The sequence below is a fragment of the Dromiciops gliroides genome, chromosome 1 (genome assembly GCF_019393635.1).
Source record: "Dromiciops gliroides isolate mDroGli1 chromosome 1, mDroGli1.pri, whole genome shotgun sequence".
Lineage (NCBI taxonomy): Eukaryota > Metazoa > Chordata > Mammalia > Microbiotheria > Microbiotheriidae > Dromiciops > Dromiciops gliroides.
The window spans coordinates 380,332,492-380,355,314 of NC_057861.1; positions in this window are offsets into that span (position 1 = coordinate 380,332,492).

Consider the following 22,823-nt stretch of genomic DNA (forward strand, 5'->3'; position numbering starts at 1 on the left):
ATGTTATAGTCCATAGCCTCTGAGAACAACACCCCACTCAGGGTGGGCCATGCATGGTCTCCATTTTTTCAATCTTAAGTAGGTTCTCAGTCAGTTTCTCAGTTTCACCCAATTCAATAAATTTCAAATCAATCTTCAGGTGGGCCCCCCTAGGCATCTGCCAAATTCCATTATTTTATCACACAAAATTTCTGAAGTCTCTATTAGCATTAGATTGATGATCTTCTGAGTGCTAATAATTGGGGGAATTAGTAAAGGTCTAATATAGGAGGACCTGAATTTCAAATATAGTTAGGGATTCTAAAAAGTAGAGATAAAGGGAGTAAGAATTCCATTTCTGGGGAACAGACTATTTATAAAAGAATAGAGGTAACTTTTAAGTCTACAATCTATTCAATAAAATTTAAATTAGACTAAAATCTCAACACATATTTTTTTTCAAAATGCCTCCTTAATGAAAAGTACCAAAATGATGATTTTTATCATTCTCTCATACTATATGGTTATTCATCTCAGTCCTCTAACTACCAGAAAAGATGAAATTTTCTGCTGAAAGAGAAAAGAATAGAATTTGTAGCTTGGGGTAATTTAACACAGTCACTTTGGGGATACATAGGCATTTTTAAAAAAATTATTAAAAATAAATTCCACTATGATAAGAGTTCCATTAACTGAGATTAACTTGATAGTTTCTTATTCAAAATCAATACTTAACAAATGTTTTTTGAGCAATTGAGTGAAAGAGTTAATGAATGAATGAATGAATGTGAATCTATACAATTAGAAACTCAACTACGATTGTGTGAAAAGAAAAAGAAAGAGAGGGACAAGGGCTGCTGATAATGCAATGAAAATAAATGGTATTTGGTGGCCAGTGTTGTATGAATGTAGAGAACAGAGGAATCAAAGATGATTGGGTTTCATTTCTTCATTTGTTTCTCAACACAAACCAGGATCACAACATAAAATGTTCAAAAGTAGAAGGGAGCTTATAGGTTGTCTAGTATAATCCAAAGACTTTACAAATGAGAAACCTAAGGCCCAGAGAGGTTTTATGCCTTACTAAATGTCACTCAGTTAGGAAAAGAGCAGAGCCAAATGTCAAATATCAGACCATATTCCTTTCTTGCCTTCACTTGGAAAGTTGTTTTATTTTTTCATTGAATTTCTAGACTCTTAGGATTATCCTAACTACAAGTTTCCAAAGCTTTATGGAGATTACCAGAGTTTGCAACAGTAATGTCAGTCAATAAAAGCTATGATTATATTAACTTGTTTCTTATTAATTTTACCCAACTTAATTGTGATTCTTGAAAATTTTTAGAACAGAGAATCAATCCTCTTTTAATTATAGGCAACTAAGGATGACTTGATTCTGAGGTCACAGTTTTTCACAGTGCATGGCAATATTTATAACTCTAGGCAGAAATTATATAAGATTTTTTTCAAATAGTTATTCTTCTCATTTTGTAAATAATTGTGCCTGAAGCCCCATTTTGCAACTTTATGCATGAGAAATGCAATAGGAGGTTTGGAAGAACAGCTCCCAATCCTGATCCAATATTAGCAAAATTTGTATTTCATATAGTTTGTATTTATGTAATTTCCTATGATTTCTGGAAGTTCTCTGTGCAGTGGCAAATGAAGTTATGCATTTTGTTTCAGCTGTGTTAAGGGCTAAAATTCTAGCTAGTCTGTCTAAAATATCTAATGAGTGGTCGCCAATAAATTATAAGCTTTAGCAAGAGTTAGACTTTTAAGCATTTATTAAGGAGAATAAGAATTTTGTAAAGAGAGAGAGAAAGGCCTAGATTCCTATCTATTAAAGAGAGAGCACATTTCTAGCTCCGCTCTCCGCCAGAGTCCAGAGGAAAGAGCGTGAGACCGAGCGCCAGTCTCTTCCTTCCTCCTCCCACTAGTCCGCGTCACTTCCTGAAGCCTGGTCTTGCCCTCAAAGACCTTTGCTTCATAGGCAGAACTCTTCTACAGTAAGTATCCAGCAGGTGGCGTCATTCCCATCGTTACAGTCCCCCCTGTTGTTCCTCAAGAAACAAAATGTTTCCTTGACGGAACAGTAAAAACAATATAATAACTATTGCTAACTAATAATATGTGAACAACAATATAGAAAAGGAAGAGAGGAAAGTTTTGTCCAGAGGGGCGATTTTTTTTTTTTTTGTCCTCATGAACCGACGCTTTGACATTGGTCTTGCAAAGGGAGGGCCTCTGCAGAGAATACATGTTACAGATGGTGTATATTATAACAGAAAGAGAAAAAAAAAACAACAAAAACAAATCAAAACTGTTCATTTAAAGTCTCTGAAAGTCTTTTCTCAGATGTCCTCTAGGTGTAGTTGTGGAATGGAAGTCTTTTCAGGGGTTGAGGTATGGATGCTGGTAATCAGCCAGGAAATTTCCTACAAAATTGAGCTTAACACAACTTTAAAATAGCTTTGTCAATAATAAAATCAAACAATGAAAGTTCTCAAAAACATGTCTAAGGGAATACAGAATCTTAGTTGTTACACATGAAAAATATAATAAAACAAAAATTGAACCATTCTTTAAAATTATAATATTACTATAGTCCCCCCCTTATGGAGGGTAATTGAGAAGACAATTGCTGCGATATTAATATTTAAAAATAATTTTTATCTTTGTTTCATCACTTTTTGCATCATCTGCCTAATTATCCTCATGCCATTATGAGAAATTAAAAAATCTAATATAATTGGTAACAGGTGTCAAGGCCAAATTCAACACTGTATTTATCATGACACCTGAGATAATTATGGGGGTTACCATAAAAGAACAGAGAAATGATGGGATATGAGCATTCCCACACTTGAGCAATATGTACTGCCCATACAGTATGCCAGGCTTAAAATAGGTGGATGGAATATATGTCCATGCCACCGAACATATTGGAAGAAACTGAGTCAGACTTAATCAGATGCATGGGATTGAGATGTCCATGGCATCAGGCATATAGGAGGGAGCATAGAAGCCAGGTGTAGAAGTGAGATGGGTGGGATGAATACTTCCAGCCATCTGTACAATATTGTGGGGAAAAAGAGAATAAAATATTAAACCAAGAGAATCCAACCTCAACATTTGTCAAAAGCCGTTCCCTCGGCCATACCTTGACTTCATGCATGTCTCCCCTCATGTGACAGTTCAGTGTCTGCTCTTGCATGTATTCCTCTTGTGATTGGATGGCATCTTGGCCAACTGGCATCTGATAACTCAGAATAAAGGCAATTAATGTCTTAAATGATAAGTTCCCATAATCCAAGTCTCATATGGATTTAAAAATTGAGGATAATAAATGATTGCAAAAAATGTGAATACATCTTGACTCAGAACACAATATATAGTTATGCAACAATTTCAAATAATCTTTTTTTTTACTTAGTATACAATTACTTTTGTGAAAAATCAGAACATATTTAAATACAAGTTAAAGCACAACAGAATCTCAAAGAACTTTTTTTTGAAAATAGAAAACTTTTACAAATGTTCCCCTCTTTTTTTTGGGGGGGGAATATGCTTATCAAAAATAATACTTCTAGAATCAATTTACACTTGCCATGGCAACCAATTTGCCAAGGAAATGCTTTAAAGAGTTTGATCAAATAATCAGTTGAGAAAAAATAACAAAAACAAACAACTCAGAATATGGGAGCACAATACTCCTAGAATTAACATTGTATAATAAAATCAAAACCATCTTGCAATGTTTCAAAATTAGATAGACAAATGAATAGAAGAAAATACACATGGAACAATAAAAGACAATGAAATTCAAACTAAGGAAGTCTAAATGAATATGAACTTAATATTAATAAGAGTATTATAAAATATAAACTTGATCATATGACTATAAAAAGCTTTACAAATATTCTCCTTGTTTTAGAAACTAAGTATAAGACACAATCTCAAAAGCATGAAAATCTCTATGAAAATAAACCCATACCATTAATTTCAAAATGTAGGTGTAATAGCATAGAAATTCTATGTAACCTCTGAACTGACATTAATACTCTGAGTGAATTCAGAACACTTCTGATTTCGGTATCTAAAATCCCCAATACTCATATCAATACCTTGCTGCTTACTTCTACATTTCTGTAAAATATATACCCTTCCATGGCAAAAGAAGCAGAGTCTTGAACTATGTTGATGATTGTCATTCTTATACAGCTTAAATTTTTCTTCTTTAACCCCTCTATATTGTCTGTCAGCCTTTTCACCATACAAATGCTTTATAAGATTACTAATTAAAGACAAAAGCAGGTTAGCAAAATTATGAACAAAACGAGCATATCTGGAATTTAAAGAGCTTTCTAAGATTGTCTCAAAAGCACAGCCAGGCCGGGGAAGGGCTGAGCCTGAAGCTGCAAATGCAGGTAGAAAAAGTTGAGCATGCGCACCAGATCTCTGGACTTCCCAGGCAGGGGAAGCTATGGGCTTGGCCATAGGAGGAGTAGAGGGTGGGGTCTGGAGAGGAGGGGAGGGACCAGAGCAATTTGAATCACACTTGATTTTGAACTCAGGCCTGGATTCCTCTTCCCCCACTTTGCCTCCAGGTGCTAGGGGATTAAAAGCTTCTAGAGGGTGGGTCATTGCCTCCAGGCATGCAAAATTAGAGCAACAATTACTGTTAGAACTGGGAAAAGCTGCAGGAATCTCTTCAGGTTCCTCTGAAAAAGCATGGTTGGGAAAGGGAGAGATATTTCCTTGTGTGAGTAAGTTGCTGGCTCTTTTAACAAAAATAAAAAGAAAAATAGAAAATCCACAAAAACAAAGCATTAACATGATCTTATCTCCCATTTGTCTGGTTAAACAGACCAAAATCAAAAATAGGATAATTAGGGAGTTTAAAAGGTCCATTCGAAAAAATTCAAAGGAAAAACACAGCCAGTACACCAGTACTTAGCAGTTAAAGGGAGAGGGAGGGGAAATTTCTTACCCAACCAGCAGATCAGAAGAAGACTGAGGGTTAGCTTTCCTCTTCGTGGTCAGCCATCTGTTAAGGGCTAAAATTCTAGCTAGTCTGTCTAAAATATCTAATGAGTGGTCGCCAATAAATTATAAGCTTTAGCAAGAGTTAGACTTTTAAGCATTTATTAAGGAGAATAAGAATTTTGTAAAGAGAGAGAGAAAGGCCTAGATTCCTATCTATTAAAGAGAGAGCACATTTCTAGCTCCGCTCTCCGCCAGAGTCCAGAGGAAAGAGCGTGAGACCGAGCGCCAGTCTCTTCCTTCCTCCTCCCACTAGTCCGCGTCACTTCCTGAAGCCTGGTCTTGCCCTCAAAGACCTTTGCTTCATAGGCAGAACTCTTCTACAGTAAGTATCCAGCAGGTGGCGTCATTCCCATCGTTACAGCTGCATCACTCTAAAAACACAGAAGTATAGAATTAAATATGGAAATGTCATGTAAAAGTGGTGGATGTGGCATAAAAGAGCTGGAAATTACACACACTACTCTGAATATGCCCGAGGCCTATGCAGGGAACACTTTAAGGGAGGAAACAAAAACTTCTACAAAAGAAAAAAAATTTAAGCTGGATTAGATGATCTTTTTGAGGTCTCTCAAAGCGTGATCATTCTATGAGGTTCTCATTTAAGTAATGAACTAAGTGCATATGAATCAGATCCTTAAAATTGGATTATGTGGAGAGTGTGAACAGGTGATATATCTCAAAAAGGAAAACTGTCATATGCATATAATGGGTATCATATTTCTTGCCTTCTTGGTAGGTAGGGGATTGGATGGAGGAAACAAATTCAGAACTGAAAATCAAAATACATCTTTTAAAAAAGGAAAAGTACGAGTATCAATTGTGGATGTGAGTGGTGGCAGTGAGTTCCTATACTCTTAATTTTTGATTTGTCCAGGACAGAGGTTCTTAATGTGCACATGTGCATGTGTGCATATTTCTGTGTGTCTAGATTATGAACTTTTTTGGTACTATAGTGAAAAAAATGAGAAAGACCCCTTCTCAGAATAATATTTTTAAATAACCTAAGGAGATGCTGAAGGTTACCAGAAGTCAGTGGAAATACTTGTACAATTGATATCATATTTCTTACCTTCCCAGTGGGTAGAGAAGGGGCAGGAGGGAGGGAGAGAATTGAGAACTCAAAATTCTTTTAAAAGCTCAAAATAAGTAAATAATGGATGTTTTTTTAAAAGAAGTCAGTGAAAATAAAGATCTATTTTTTTTTCTTATTCAAGGACTCCCTGAATTATATTCATGGACCCCATGAAGGTCCATGGGACCTAGGTAAAGAACCCTTGTCTTAGGGATATGCCATTTCCTTTGGTAATAGTTATATGTTATTATGATTGTATCCTACCTTTTCTCACTCCACAACCTTATTTCAGCAAGACACAAATGATTGTTTAAATTTCATGGACTTTTCAGTTATTCTTAGAGACAAAATCATCTTTAACACTTTTCTTTCAATTGTGCAGGTACAATTTTGTAGGGTTTTTATTTTTAGTCCAAATGAGGGGTGGGAATAGTCCTGAGTTTTAAAAATCCACCAAAGGGGATAATTATGTGTGTTTAGCAGAACTGCAGAATTTAAATACAGAAAATCTCAAAATATGCTCCCTTTTGAATGTTTGCGTTTTCTAAACCATTGCTGATTATAGATGCATAGTGCTCACAAGGCCTCCAACTAACATTTTCAGAGGAACAGTTCACCCCAAGGTTTTCAGAGGTTTAGATATGATTGACCTCCTGAACTGTATGACTTATTTTTGAGCCCCTAGTATGGAAAACAGAAAATGGATGATAGTAGTAGACCTCTTACAGTTTCAGGTTTCAGAATTCAAATGAGCTGCTTTCAACAGCAGATATTTTCATCTATTCATGCTTAAACTTTTCTGAATAAGCTGAAGCATTCCTGTTTAAAATATTAGCAGACAGATGAGAGAGATTCCTTCTCCCTCCTATCTCACCCACTCACCACCACAAAAGGGAAACACTTTTGCCTCTTTCTGCCCCCCTGCAGTATGTGATCATTCCCCCCCCCCCCCCGTAACTATCCAAATCTGAACAAAATTATTCCACCTTGTTGGGGCAGCTAGGTAGCACAGTGGATACAGCACCGGCCCTGGAGTCAGGAGGACCTGAGTTCAAATATGGCCTTAGACACTTGACACTAGCTGTGTGACCCTGGACAAGTCACTTAACCCCAACTGCTTCTCAAAAAAATAAAAAAAAAAGATCTCCAATCCTTTATGGGGCAGCTAGGTGGTGCAGTGGATAGAGTACCAGCCCTGGATTCAGGAGGACCTGAGTTCAAATCCAGCCTCAGACACTTAACACTTACTAGCTGTGTGACCGTGGGCAAGTCACTTAACCCCAATTGCCTCACCAAAAAAAAAAAATTATTCCACATTGTTATGCTAATATATATTTAATATTTCCCAAATGTTTTGCTATAACCTCATTTTCTGTAACATCTAAGCTAATTAGGGAAGCCACACGGAAAAACCCTGACTTTAAAGTTAAAAAAATCTGTGTTCTAATCCTGTCTTTTTCATTTACTATGTGACCTTGGAAAATCATTTAGCCTTCCTGAGCTAAGCTATAAGATGGGGATACTGATGAATTTACTGGTTCTCAGAAACACATAGTATAAACATTAAAATGGCATACAAATAAGTGTTATTATTATCTTTTCTACTGGAAAGACATTTAGGTTCTACATTCATGCATTCATTCAAGTTACTCAGGTAACAATTTATATATTATTATAAAATAATAGTATATAAAGTGAAACAAATAAGGCTTATCAGTTTAGAAACACATCTGGGTGATATTAACTTATTTGGACATGTTTTGGGGCTTTTTGAAGATTAAGCTTGTTGACTAGGGAGTTGATAATATTTCCTCACTAAAATCAAATGAATCACAACAATAATAGTGGACTTTAGAGAATTTAGATGTTATTTAGTCTAATCTAATAAATTTATAGGTTAGGAAATAGTTCTAGAGAGATCAGGGTGACTCAGCCAAAGTCATGAAATCAAGAAAAAACTCAATTTTCCTGATTTTTCTCCCCAGGTACTTTCCAATACTCTTAATGTTGCCTCTCTGGGATTAGAGAATCTAAGAAATTTAGAGTTGAAGGGACATTAGATGTCATCAACAACCAATTCCTAATAAAGAATAATTTCTACAACATTTCCAACAAATCCTTATCCAGACATTGATTGGGAAAATCTTAATCAGGAAGAACTCCATCCCTCCCAAGAAAACTCATTCCACTTTTGACTAACCCTTTATACAGACTTAAGAATTTGATTTGATATCCATTTTTTCATTATTTCAAGTTCTACCTTCTGAGACTAAGTAGGGCAATTGTCTAACTTCTAGAAAGCTGTAGCCTTTTGAATACTTGAGAAAAGATTTCATGTCACCTTTAATTATTTTTCATGTTAAATATTTTCAGTTCCTTCAATCCATACTAATTTTGCATGTTTTTGAGGCCCTTCATCATCAAAGCCATATTCTTTTATACTTTTGTCAGCTTGCTAATATTTTTTCCTAATATGTAGTACCCAAGCTTAATGCAGTAACCCAGATGACATCTGACATCAAGGACAATGTCACAATCATCTCCTATATTCTGGGCATTATGCCTCATGAGCTAAATGAACAACTTATTTTGAATTCTATGGCATTCTATTGATTCATAATGAACTTTCAGTTCAATAAAATCTCTGTATCTTTAAAAAATGAAGAATTTGCTAACTATGACTCTGTCTTTCACATCTTACTTGTGAAGTTATTTCTTAAACCTAAATTTAAGACTTTTCATTTATTACTCTTAAGTTTCATTTTATTGGATTTGGCATGGCATTCAAGCTTACTTGAAGTATTTTGGAACCTCTGTCTGACAATCAAAATATTAGCCACTTCTCCCACCTTACTGTCATTGGTAAAATTGATGTGTATATATATGTATACATATACATATATTACAATAAGCCATTATTTTTTAAACAATTTTTTGAACATAACATGATCAGAGAAGGATTTTTGTACACTCCAATGGTAACCTTTCTCTAAGTAGATAGCAATCAGCAAATCATTGTATATAGTCATTCAACTCTTTTTTGAAAAATCCACCTAATTTAATTATTATCTAATTCATATTTCCCCATTTTCTCCAGAATAGTAGAAGAATCTCATTGTTGGAAGGGACTTCAGAAGCCATTAATTGATTCTGAACAAGAATTGTTTCTATAAGAGTTAATAAAGTATCATCTTTCTAGTAAGGGTATAACAAACTATCTCACAGGGCAAACCTGTTAGATAAAAGAATAATTGCTTTTTCATATCTTTAATTGTTAGGGAGGGTTTTTTTTCTTCTCTTTTTTTTTTCTTTCACCTAAATTTTCCCTTTTACAACTTTAACTGAATACTCTTTTTTCTACATATTTTCATAATCTTACAGGAATGACTTTGTTTATATTGATTTTAGTAAAGCATTAAATGAATTCTACAGTTTCCTTTCTTCTAACAGATCAGTGTATTAGATACTGTCAAAAATTAAATAGAATTACTTTTGTCATTACCTAATCTAGGAGATACAGGCTGAGAGTTGGCACACTGGATAGGATTTCAGGCTTGCAGTAAGGATGACCTGAGTTCAAATACAGATTCAGACATTTAAAAAACAACATAAATGTGGCCTTAAAGAATCAGATGCAACTGAAACAACTAAACAACAAAAGTCTAGATGATGTAGTGCAGGACTTCTGAAACACTTCCACTCACTTCCACTTCTTTTTTGCCCGAGAAATATTTTTTAAGCCACCTCAGGTATATAGGTATATAAAATAAGTACACATAACCTTTTACTGTTGCTAAATCTTTTGTGATCCCCCCCCCATTCAGTTATATGATCCCATATGAGGTCATGACCCATATTTTAAGAAGCTAGGATATAGATCAATGAAACTTGAGCTACAAATACCTGATATTGAATCCTAATTCAAATGCTTATTAATTGTAAATAAATTAAAAAATAGAAGAATTGCCATGTGTCAAACACTGTACTAAATGCTGAGAATACATATACAAACAAAAAATTATATAGTCCCTGCCTCAAGGATCTTATATTCTAATGGAGGAGACAAAAAATAAAAGGAAGCTGAAAGGGGATGGAGTGGAAGTTGTTTTGCTCTAATACATAATGGAGAAGGCTGGAGTGTAGCCTAGTGCAAAATGAAGACATGCTTGGTCTGGGAATCCTCCTTAAATGACTATTCTGGCAGGAACCATATAATCCGATGTAATCTAGGTATCACTTAACTTCTGACAACCTTAATATCTTTGTTTGTAAAATGGGAGCAATGTATATCTCATAAAGTTGTAAGGATAAATTGAGGAAATGTGTTTCATTTTGTAAATGGTAGCAATTATTATAAAGTCAATTTATGTACTTAGAGACCAAAGATTCACATTATAAATATTAATAAACCATTCTGTTCATAATATGGTTCCATAGAATATTAATTACATTAAAAAAATTAAGTTTAAAATCATAATTTTCTTCCTAAACACTCTAAAGTATACTATATATACAACCTTTAGATATAGATAGATAGATGTATGCACATGGTATGAAAGTATGATTATTTCTCTTTATTCATAAAAACCTATGTATCCTATGTGTGCTCATTTATGCTTTATCTTAGTTAAAATGACATTAAGATGTAGTGCCTTGTAAAAATTAATGCTACTTATATGGGAAAAAAAGAATCTGACAATATGTTGTTTACAAGAAAGACATTTCAAAATGAGAGACATAGAGTAAAAAGAAAGGGCTGGAGTAGAATTAATATTGGTTTAGCAATCATTATCTCAAAGTTAGAGTTAAACTAGATTTAAATAAAAAAGATAAATGTGGAAATTACACTTAGTTAGCAGGTAACATAGATAATGAAATATATTGATACTAAACCAATTTGCACCAAATGCTATATGCATCCAAATTTTTAAAGGAATAGATAAATGAATTACTGTTCAAAATTGCAAAAATATATGAGTGGGGGACTGGAAACCTTCCATTTCAGAACTAGAGAAATCTAAAAAAAAAAATCAAGGAGATCAATAGAATCTTAGATAAACTAGAAATAATAGATAACTGGAAAGAATTGAATGATAATAAAAAGAACATACTTTTTTTTTTCTCAGTGATTCAAGTTACCATTTTAAAAATTGACCATATATTAGGGCATAAAAACTTTTATAGTTAAATTCAGAAAAGCAGAAATATTAAATGCATCCTTTTCAGATCACAATGCAGCATATATTACATTTAATGAGGAACCATGGAAACACAAATTAAAAATAAATTGGGGGGCAGCTAGGTGGCACAGTGGATAAAGTACTGGCTCTGGATTCAGGAGGACTTGAGTTCAAATGTGGCTTTGGACACTTGACACTTACTAGCTGTGTGACCCTGGGCAAATCACTTAACACTCATTGCCCTGCAAAAAAAAAAATAACAAATAAATAAATAATAAAATAAAATAAAAAAGTAAATTGGAGACTAAATCATCTAATATTAAAGAATGAGTGGATTAAAGAATAACTCAATGAAAGAATAAATAATTACACTAAAGAGAAGAAGGAGACAGCATACCAAAACCTATGGGATGTAAAAAAGCAGTAATCAGAGTCTAAGGAAAATTTACATCTCTAAATGTTTACATCAACAAAATAGAAAAAGAAAAGATCAATAAATTGGGTGTGTAATATGAGATAGGAAAAAATGAATTTAAAATCTCCAATGAAACTAAAATTAATATTATTAAAAATTAAAGTTGAGAATTAAAAAAAGCGGAAAGAAAGCCACTGAGATTAATAAAACTGAATAAAAGGAAATCATTGAATTAAAAAATACAAGTTGGTTTTATTTTAAAAAATAAAATAAATTAGATAAACCATTGGTCAATGTGATTTTTAAGCAAGAAAAAAACCAAATTATTAGTATCAAAAAAGGAATGGACAAATATATAACTAATGAAGATTAAATCAAAACAATTATTGGGAGTTATTTAGCCCAATTATATGCCAATAAGTTTACCAATTTAAATGAAATGAAAGAATACTTAAACATATGAACTGTTTAGATTAACAGAAGAGAAAAAATAAATCTAAATAAACTTATTGTAGATAAAGAAATTGAGCATGACTAAATGAGCTTCTTAAGAAACAATATCAGGACTATATGAATTTGTAAATGAATTCTACCCAACATTTAAAAATCAAATAATTTTAAATTAAATTAATTATTTGGAATAATAGGAAAGAATGATCTTTATCAAACTCCTTTTAATGAAACAAATATGGTACTGATACCCAAACTAGGAAAAGGAAAAACAGAGAAATAAAACCATAGTACAATTTTACTTATGAATATGCATGCAAAATCATAAACAAAATACTAGATAGGAGACTTAAACAATATACTACAAAGAAGAGAGATTATGACCAAGTGGGATATATGTTAGGAATGGCTTAATATAGGGAAATCTATTAACAAAATTGATTATATCAATTAAAAAGAGTAAACAGAAATCATTTGATAGATGTAGAAACTACATTTTTGACAAAATACAATGCACATTCTTACTAAAACCACTTGAAATCATAAGTAATTTTTCCCCTTAAAAACCATAAGGAAGTATTATTTATTTAGAGGATAACCCAATAAGTTCAGGAGTAAAATAAGAATTCCCATTATCACCAATATTCTACAATATTAAAATAACAATAGAAAAAAATAAGTTGAAGACATTATTATGGGCAATAAGCTATTAAAGCAATCTCTTTTTCACAAACAGTATGATGATATACTTAGAAAAATCTTAGATATTCAATTAAAATATTAGTTGAAACAATAATTTTAGCAGGATAGAAAATAAAAACATATAAATCATTAGCATTTTTCTGTGTTGCTAACAAATCAATGAAAGGGCATATAGCAAGAGATATGCCATTTAAAATAATAGTAAAAAGCAAAAATTGCTTGGGAGTATATATGCCAAGACAAATCCAGGAACTACATGAACAGGATTATAAAGCAGTTGTTATACAAAGAAAGTCAGATTTAAATTTAAATAATTTGAGCAATATTAATTGGTTTTGAGCAGGCAGGTCCAATGTAAGAAAAATGATCATTCTACTTAAACTAATCTACTTATTAAATGCCATCACATTATCAAAATTATTTTATTCAGAAAAAAATGATAAAATTTATTTTGAAGAACTAAAGGTAAAGAATATCAAAGAACTAATGAAAAAAAATATAAAGGAAGGAGGTTTAGCAGTACCAGATCTTAAACAGTATTATAAGGTGGTAATTACCAAGACTATTTGGTACTGATTTAGAAATAGAAAGGTGTGTCAATGGAACAGAGTAGAAATATAATACACAGTAGTAGTACAGTTATCCCTTCTACATCAAGGAGGTTAGAGTGCAGCACCCCTGTAAAAAGGTAAATCTGTTCAAAATCTTTTGACCAGAGATGAATTCTAATTTTTTTTCTTTTTCTTTTATTGGGTGTTTATGGCATTAAAAGATAAAAATTGTTATTATAGAACATCATACATATATTTTATATGTTTCTGAGTTTCTAAACTTTTTTTTTATAATCTGCTAGCCTTCACACATAATGTATGCCTTCCACAAAGCACCCCCCAAATTCCCATATTTCCATTTAATTTCTAATGCCAACCCTCAATATAGCAAAACTCTGATGGTAAAAGTCATGATATGAAAAGGGTAACTATAAATGATTATAGTACCTTTGTGTTTGACAAATATAAAGATTTAAGCCTTGGGGATAATAATTCAATATTTGGTTAAAAAATAGGTGGAAACTGGGCAGCTAGGTGGTGCAGTGGATAGAGCACCAGCCCTGGAGTCAGGAGTACCTGAGTTCAAATCTGGCCTCAGACACTTAACACTTACTAGCTGTTTGACCCTGGGCAAGTCACTTAACCCCAATTGCCTCACTTAAAAAATAAAAAAGGTCAAAATACTGGAAAGTAGTCTGGCAGGAACTAAGTATATACTGATATCTTATATCACTTCCCTAGGTAAGGCGAAATGGATATATGACTTGGACATAAAGCCAAATATCATAAGCAAATTAGAAGAACATGGAAAATGTTACCAATCAGACTTGGACATAAAAGAATTTACAACTAAACAAGAGAGCATTGTGAGATGCAAAATGGATCATTTTTATTACACTAAATTTAAAAAAAGCCAAAATTAGAAGGAAAGTAGAAAATTGTGGGGGGGAGGCTTAAAGACAGTTTTTCAGATAAAGGTTTCATATCTAAAATAAATAGAGAACTTTGCCAATTTTATAAGCATATGAGTCATTCCCCAAATGATAAATGGTCAAAGGGTATGACAGGCAGTTTTTGGATGAAAAAATCAAAGCAATATGGAGTTGTAGGGAATAATGCTCTAAATCATTATTGATTAGACAAATGAAAAATATAACAATTTTGAGTTATCATCTCACCCCTATCAAACTGGCTGAAATGACAGGGGAAAATGAAAAATTTTGGAAAGGACTGTTGATGGAAATATGATGCGATCCAACCATCAGGTAGAACAATCTAGAATTATACCAAAAGAGTTATATAATTGTGCATACCCTTTAATCCAGTAATACTACAATTATGTGATCAGGGGGAAAGGATGAAAAGCTATATCTTCTAAAAAAAAATTATAGCAATTTTCTTTGTGGTAGCAAAAGGAATGTCCATCAATTGGGAAATAGCTAAACAAGTTGTGGTATATGACTGTGATTATGCTCTAAGAAATGATGAGATTGTTTTTTAGAAAACCATGAAAGACTTCCATGAAAAAATGAGGAGTGAAATTAGCAGAACCAAGAGCACAATAGCAATATTATTTGAAGAATACTTGAATAACTTAGCTAGTTTGAGTATTAAAAATATTCAAATCAATTACAAAGTACCTATGAAGGAAGAAGTTATTTCAGAGAAATAATTATCTCCAGAGAAAGAAGTAATAAATAGAAGTATGAATGGTACATGTTTGCATAAATATATACATATACATGTATATGTATATGAGTTTGTAAAATGGTGAGCTCTAATGTGGGGTGGTAGAGTGAGGGAAGGAGATAGCTTAGAAATTAAAATGTAACAAAATTAATTAAATTTTAAAAATTAATACTGCTTATTAGGGAAAATTCACTAAATCATCTTAAGACAATAACTCATATTTATATAATCTTTAAGGGTTATAAAGTGCTTCTTAGGGGCAGCCAGGTGGTGCAATGGATAAAGTACCTGGATTAAGGAGGACCTGAGTTGAAATCTGGCCTCAGACACTTACTTGCTGTGTGACCCCAGGCAAGTTACTTAACCCTCATTGCCCTGAAAAAAAAAAGTGTTTTCCATAACCTTGTCTCACTAGATCACTATTCAATGCTTAAAATAAGAAGTTGCCTAAAGGAAATTTTAAAATATGTTTGAATCACATTCCAATGAAATTTGAGAGCTGAAAGTCAACATTCATGTATATCACCTCATCAAATAACACTAGAAGAAGGGTTAGATTTGTTCTGATTTGTCCCATAAGGCATAATGAGGAACATTGTAAAAATTACATAGGACCAAATTTTGCTAGATGTCAAGAAGACTTCATAATGGAATGGGCCACCTTTGTAGTTAATAGGTGCCCATCTCCTTCCATAGCCCCTTACTACCTATCTTCAAGCAAAGGCTGGATAACCACTTAGGTATGCTGTAGTACACATTCTTGTTTAAGTATTGATTTGATTAGATGCCCCCTGAAATCTCTTCCAACTCTGAGATTCTCTAATTAAATATAGACAGAATAGGAAGTTAAAGGAAGGAAAAGGGAACAAACATTTAATTTTACCAAGGCAGAGACAGTATTTATTATTAAATATTTTTAGAAGAATCCATTATCAATTTAAAAACACAGTTTTAAAGTTTAGTTTCATTACTCCTTGAGACTGGCACAGGACGAGAGATGGTCACTTTCCTCCTCCTCTCTTTCCCTCTTTTTCAAATAATGCCAATAACAGTGGTGTACATTAAAAAGAGTGAATTGGATGACTGTCAAAATACCCTGCTGGGATTCACAAAAGCACAAGAGGAGGCCAAAAAGAGGAAAATGGAATCCAAATGCCAAAAAACCAAATCACAACTGTAAATAAGGTTTTAAAGAATGGTAATACACAGATGGTGGAAATAAAGAGCAGTGACCTGTATCAGGGGCAAGTGATAGTTGAGTAATCTGCTGCAGGTGCCAGAGGAAATGGGCTTGAAACTTTGGTCTGTCTGTTACCCCCCTATTAAATGAATTTTTAAGTTCATGTTTTGAAGATTGGCTCCTCTTCCCCCCTCAACCCCTTTTCAGGTTTCTGAAGACCTCCCACAGAAGTTTCCTATAGCCCATCTGGATTCTTTAGAGCATTTGGTATTCTTCTCCAGGGATCCATGACACAAATATAGAAATTCCATTGCCCATGACCTTCCTTTGAGTATGTTATTAACATGATAAATGTAGATAAACAAGTTTTTAGCTTTTATTCTGAAGCAGCTGCAGTTTGCAGTGTGGGCTTTCTGAAAAAAAGACTACAAAAAAACCCTAGAAGCCTTTAGGGTAAAAGGGCAAGGCAGAATGGTGGCAAGCACAATTAGACAACCTGCTCCAGTCTGATGACATGGAAGAGGCCAATACATGAAATCTTGACTTGTGACAATGATTATTCCTACATCCTTGTAGAAGTGAGTGTTTTGTAATTAAATGGGCAGAGCTATTCATGTAGGTGGTGCGTAGTATGGTGTAGAGGGAAAAAAAGCACTGGATTGTTGGTCAGTGAATTTTACTAGTGTTACTTCTTGTGTAAGCTAGCCCTCAGTGTCCTCATCTGGAAGAACAGGGGGATGGAGTAGATGACAGGAAAGCTCTCTTGCATGCTTTTATGACTTTGATAGCAGACTAGTCGTATAAGATTTAAACTTAGCAAATAAAAACCAGGACCTTTAGACTGCCTGATATATTTGTTATAAATGAAACTTTGGCTATAAGTGCTTAACCATTTCATATTTGAATATTGTTTCAGAGTCTTAAGAAGCAAAAGTCACTTTGCCAAGAATCTTACACCCTGCAAAGCCATAAAACCCCTGAGCAGAGAGGCCAGTTCTCTTTTAAATAAAAAATAACAATAGGTGACTAGAGATGAGGTTTAGACCTGTGGAAGCTTAGGATGGTAATAAAGGTTGTTGCAAGGGATGTGGTGATATGTGGCTTAACATTATTGTATTTCATCTTCTCACTTTTGGATTGCAATAGACACATGGGATTCAGATGGTGAGGTAATGAGTGGTAAGCAGTGAGCTGCTACGATGTTCCTCTCCTCTAAGAAAGAATACAGAACTATTACTATACAGTCATGTGGTGAATAGAGAATGGATGTTGAGGGATAAAGGCATGTAATTGTGAGATAGAAATGATTTTTTATCAAATTATTCCACAATTTTAATGAAAACATATATTTTTATAGCTTCCTTAGACAGATGGAGGTTAATCATATATTCTTGAGCTTTTGTGTTTTATGGTAATACATTCTTGTGCATAGAGCCCTAAGCTGTGTGTTCCTGGGTATATAAACATACTCTCAATAAGTAGAAATAGTATCATCAGGAGAGGCCCATTAGGAACACTTGCTCCACAGGGTGGTAAGCTAACTCATACAAGATTTGCATGCGGGGCAATTCCTCTATATGCAAATTGTTTATTCCCTTTAAAGCAATATCTGGTTGCTTTGGCATCATGCCCCCTCAAAATATGTTTCAGAATATGTTAGAAAAGTTTTCTGAAACATTTTTTGGTTTTAGTCAAAAACACTAGGGGCTGGGGGGCAGCTAGGTGGCACATTGGATAAAGCACCGGCCCTGGATTCAGGACCTGCCTTCAAATTTAGCCTCAGACACTTGACATTCACTAGCTGTATGACCTTGGGCAAGTCACTAAACCCTCATTGTCCTGCAAAAAAACCCCAACAAAACAGACAAAAAAAAAAAAAACCAAGCCACTAGGGGATAACCCAATGCAAGGGTGGGGGGATTGAATTTTTAATAACTGTTTCTCAGAGACCCAGGTGTATAAAGATGTAATTATAGTACCATTACACTCAACCTAATATTAAACACATTTCTTTTTAGTCTCAAAAGGCTAAAGAAAACATCAGCATAAAATCCTATATTCATTTTTAAGAAATGAAATCCTAATGAGTTTTTTTCTTTATAATGTACAATCTATAATGAATTCAAAGAGTATCTTAGCAAAAGCCTTACCATAATATCAGTAATGAATAGATATTGCACTTATCTCCAAATTAAACATTAAGAAATTGCCTTTTTTTTTAAATACACATGGTCCCAGGAGCAGGAAAGCAAAAGAGAAGATACCTATAAGAAAAGTAGTATGATTGAAAAAAAAAATACTTGACCAAGAGTTAGGAAACCTGAGCTTTAGTATCAGCTTTACACCTTATGATTCAAAAGACCCTAGTCAATCACATAACCCTTCTGTCTTAATTTCATCCTTGTTAAGACAGGGAAACCCTCATTGTTGCTGATATCAAACAATGTGATGAATACAAGGTGCTTTGTAAAATATAAAGAGTTCTTATTATGCATCAGGAACATGATTACCTTTTGATTGGTATAGGAAACTTCCAGGTGAGGAAACTCGATTTTTGAATGAAACTCAATCTGTTCGGCTCTAGAAGACAAAAATGGGAACAGTGGTTAAAAGTTATCTAGGACCTGGACGGTCTCCATAGTGACCTGTCCCCCAACCATATATTCTTCTCTCCTAATAAATCTTTTTTATTAAAAAGGGGAGGGGGGCGGCTAGGTGGCACAGTGGATAAAGAAGAGGCCCTGGATTCAGGAGGACCTGAGTTCAAATTCAGGTTCAGACACGTGACACTCATTAGTTGTGTGACCCTGGGCAAGTCACTTAACCTTCATTGCCCTGCAGGAAAAAAAATGCTATCTAGGACCAAATTTGGCTACAGGTAATCTTAAGTCTATTCCACAGAACACTGAGAGGTTAAATGTCTTGCTCAGGGTCACAGAGTCAGAGATAAGACTTGAACCCAATTTTTCCTAGCTTGAAGGCTTTCTATCCACATTCTATCCACTACATCAAGATGCCTCTTACCTGCCTCCTTTTCATTCCCTTTTTTCTCTTACTTTTCATATTCTATCTCCTTTACATTCATTCATTCTAACAACATTTTAAGCAGTTGTGGAAAAAAGCGTTTTAAGGAAGCTAGAAAGATGAATAAGACTTAGTCTCTGGCCACAAGGACCTCACAATGTCTTCAATGAAATTTGATACCCAGGAATGTCTATAATGAAAAAAATAGCATATGACAAGTGCATTGGGAATAAAGGATGTGTGAGAGTATAGGCATTTCTTTTTTTATAATCAGCAAAACTATTTTTTTCAATTTTTCCACATTTATTTAGAATTTTGTTTCCCTACATGTAAAAACAATTTTTAACATAAATCTTTAAAGCTTTGTGTTTGAAATTGTCTTCTCCCTCCCACCCCACTCCTTAAGAACTCAAGAAGTTCGATATAAGTTATACATGTGTAGTCATGCAAAACATTTCCATAGTCAGGTTGTGAAAGAAAACAGACAAAAACAAACTTAAGAAAAAGAAACTTAAAAAGTATACTTCAATCTGTATTCAGACACCATCAGTCCTTTTTCTGGAGATGGATCATAATTTTCATAAGTCCATCAGAGTTGTCTTGGATCACTGTTTTGCAGAGAATAGCTAAGTGATTCACAACTGATGATCTTTTAATATTGTTGTTACTTTGTATACAATACATTTCAATTTGCATCAACTCATGTAAGTCTTTCCAATTTTTTCTGAGAACATCCTGCTCATCATTTTTTTACCCTTTTGCATACTTTTTAAAATAAAAGTATTTTATTATTTTCCAGTTATATGTAAGAATAATTTTCAACATTTGTTTTCATAGGATTTTTATTTCCAAATTTTTTCTCTCACCTGCCCTTCCCTCCCCTCTCCCCAAGACATAAAGCAGTCTGATATAGGTCATTTTTATACTATGTACAATCATATTAAACATATTTCTGCATTAGTCATATTCTGATAGAACAGTCAGAAATTAAGGGAAAAACCTGAAAAAAGAAGGAAAATAAAAAACAGCCAAAACATAGAAACAGTTTTGTTCAATCTGTATTCAGAGCCCACAGTTTGTTTGTTTGTTTGTTTTTTTCTGGCTATGGAGAACATTTTGTATCATTTGTTCTTTGAAACTGTTTTGTGTCATTTCACTTCTGAGAAGAGCCAAGTCTCTCACAGTTGATCATCACACAATGTTGCTGTTACTGTGTACAATATTCTCCTAGTTCTGCCCCTCTCACTCATCATCAGCTGCTCTTCATTTCTTACAGCACAATAGTGTTCCATCATAATCTCATCCCACAATTTGTTCAGCCATTCCCCAATTAATGGGAATCTCAATTTCATATTCTTTGCACCAGAAAAGGCCTGCCATAAATATTTTTGTACATATCGGTCCTTTAACTTTTTTATCTCTTTGTGGATACTGACATGGTAGTGGTATTACTAGATCAAAGAGTATGTGTGGTTTTATAACCCTTTGATCATAGTTCCAAATTGCTCTACAGAATGTTTGAATCAGTTTACAACTCTACCAACAGGGCATAAATGTCTCATTTTCTCCTTATCCCCTACAACATTTGTCAATTTTCTCTGCTGTCCTATTATCTAATCCAATAGGTATAAGGTAGTACCCCAGAATTGTTTTGACTTATATCTTCCTATTCAATAGTGAATTAGAACATTTTTTTTTCATATGGCTATAGATGGCATTGATTGTTTCATCTGAAAACTCTTCATATCTTTTCATTATCGATCAATTGGGGAATGGCTCTTATTTGAATAAATTTGACTAAGGTCTCTATGTGTTGGTGAAATAAGGCCTTTGTCAGATACACTTACTTCAAATTTTTTTAGTTACTATTGCTAATGGTATTTCCTTCCATTCTATTCCCTCCCTATGACCTTTACTGTATTCTATATTTCCTTTTACCCTGTCCCTCCTCTAAAGTGTTTTGCTTCTGACTGCCCTCTCCCCACATCTGGCCTCCCTTCTTCACACCCCCCTTTGTTCCCTTCCCCTCTTGACTTCCTGCAGGGTGAAATAGAGTACTACACCCAATTGAGAATGTATGTTATTCCCACTTTGAGTCAATTCTGATGAGAGTAAGGTTCACTCACTCCCTGGCACCTCCCCCATCTTCCCTTCCACTGTATAAGCTTTTTCTTCCCTCTTTTATGAGAGTTACTTAGCCCCATTCCACCTTTCCTTTTCTCTAAATGTATTCCTCTCGCCCTTAAGTTTTATTTTTTTAAGTTATCATTCCTTCATATTCAGCTCACACCTGTGCCCTCTAAGCATATTCCATATGGCTTCTCTAATAATGAAAATGTTCTGAAGAGTTACAATTATCATCTTACCACATAGGAATGTAAACAATTTACCTTTTAATATCCATTATGATTTATTTTTCCTCTTTACCTTTTTATGCTTCTCTAGAGTCTTGCATTTTCTATTCATCTCAGGTCTTTTCAGCAAGAATGCCTGAAAGTTCTCTCTTTCACTGAAAGCCCATTTTTCCCTCTGAAGGATTATACAAGGTTTTGGTGGGTAGGTGATTTGGGGTTGTAACTCCAGTTCCTTTGATCTCCAGAATATCATATTCCAAGCACTCAGATCCTTTAATGTAGAAGCTGCTAAATCTTGTGTTATCCTGACTATGGCTCCACAATACTTGAATTGTTTCTTTCTGGCTGCTTGCAATTTTTTCTCCTTGACCTGGCAACTCTGGAATTTGGCTATAATATTCCTGGAGTTTTTCATTTTGAGAACTCTTTCAGGAGGTAATTGGTGGATTCTTTCAATTTCTATTTTATCTTCTGCTTCTAGGATATTAGGGAAATTTTCCCTCACAATTTCCTGGAAGATGGATGTTGTCTAGGTTCTTTTTTTTTTGATCATAGTTTTCAGGGAGTCCAATATTTTTGAAATTATCTCTCCTGGATCTATTTTCCAGGTCAGGTTTTTTTTTTCCCAATAAGATATTTGACATTGTCTTCTATTTTTCTTTTTCATACTTTTGATTTTGCTTCATTGTTTCTTGTTTTTTTTTCATAAAGTTATTAGCTTCCATTTGCTCAACCCTAATTTTTTAGGGAGTTTTGTTTTGTTTTGTTGTGGGGCAATGAGGATTAAGTGACTTTCTCCGGGTCACACCGCTATTAAGTGCCTGAAGTCAGATTTGAACTCAGGTCCTCCTTAATCCAGGGCCAATGCTTTATCCACTGCGCCACATAGCTGCCCCCAGAGTTATTTTCTTCAGAAAGATTTTGTACCTCCTTTTGCATTTGACAATTTGGCTTTTCAAGGCATTCCTTTCCTCATTGGCTTTTTATACTTCTTTTTACCATTTTGCCTAGCTTTTTTTAAAGGTGTTATTTTCTTCAGTATTTTGTTTTGTCTCTTTTAGTAAGCTCTTGACTTTTTTTTTCATGATTTTCTTGCATCACTCTCACTTCTCTTTCCATTGTTAGCCTCTATCTCCCTTACTTTATTTTCAAAGTCCTTTTTGAGCACTTCTACGGCC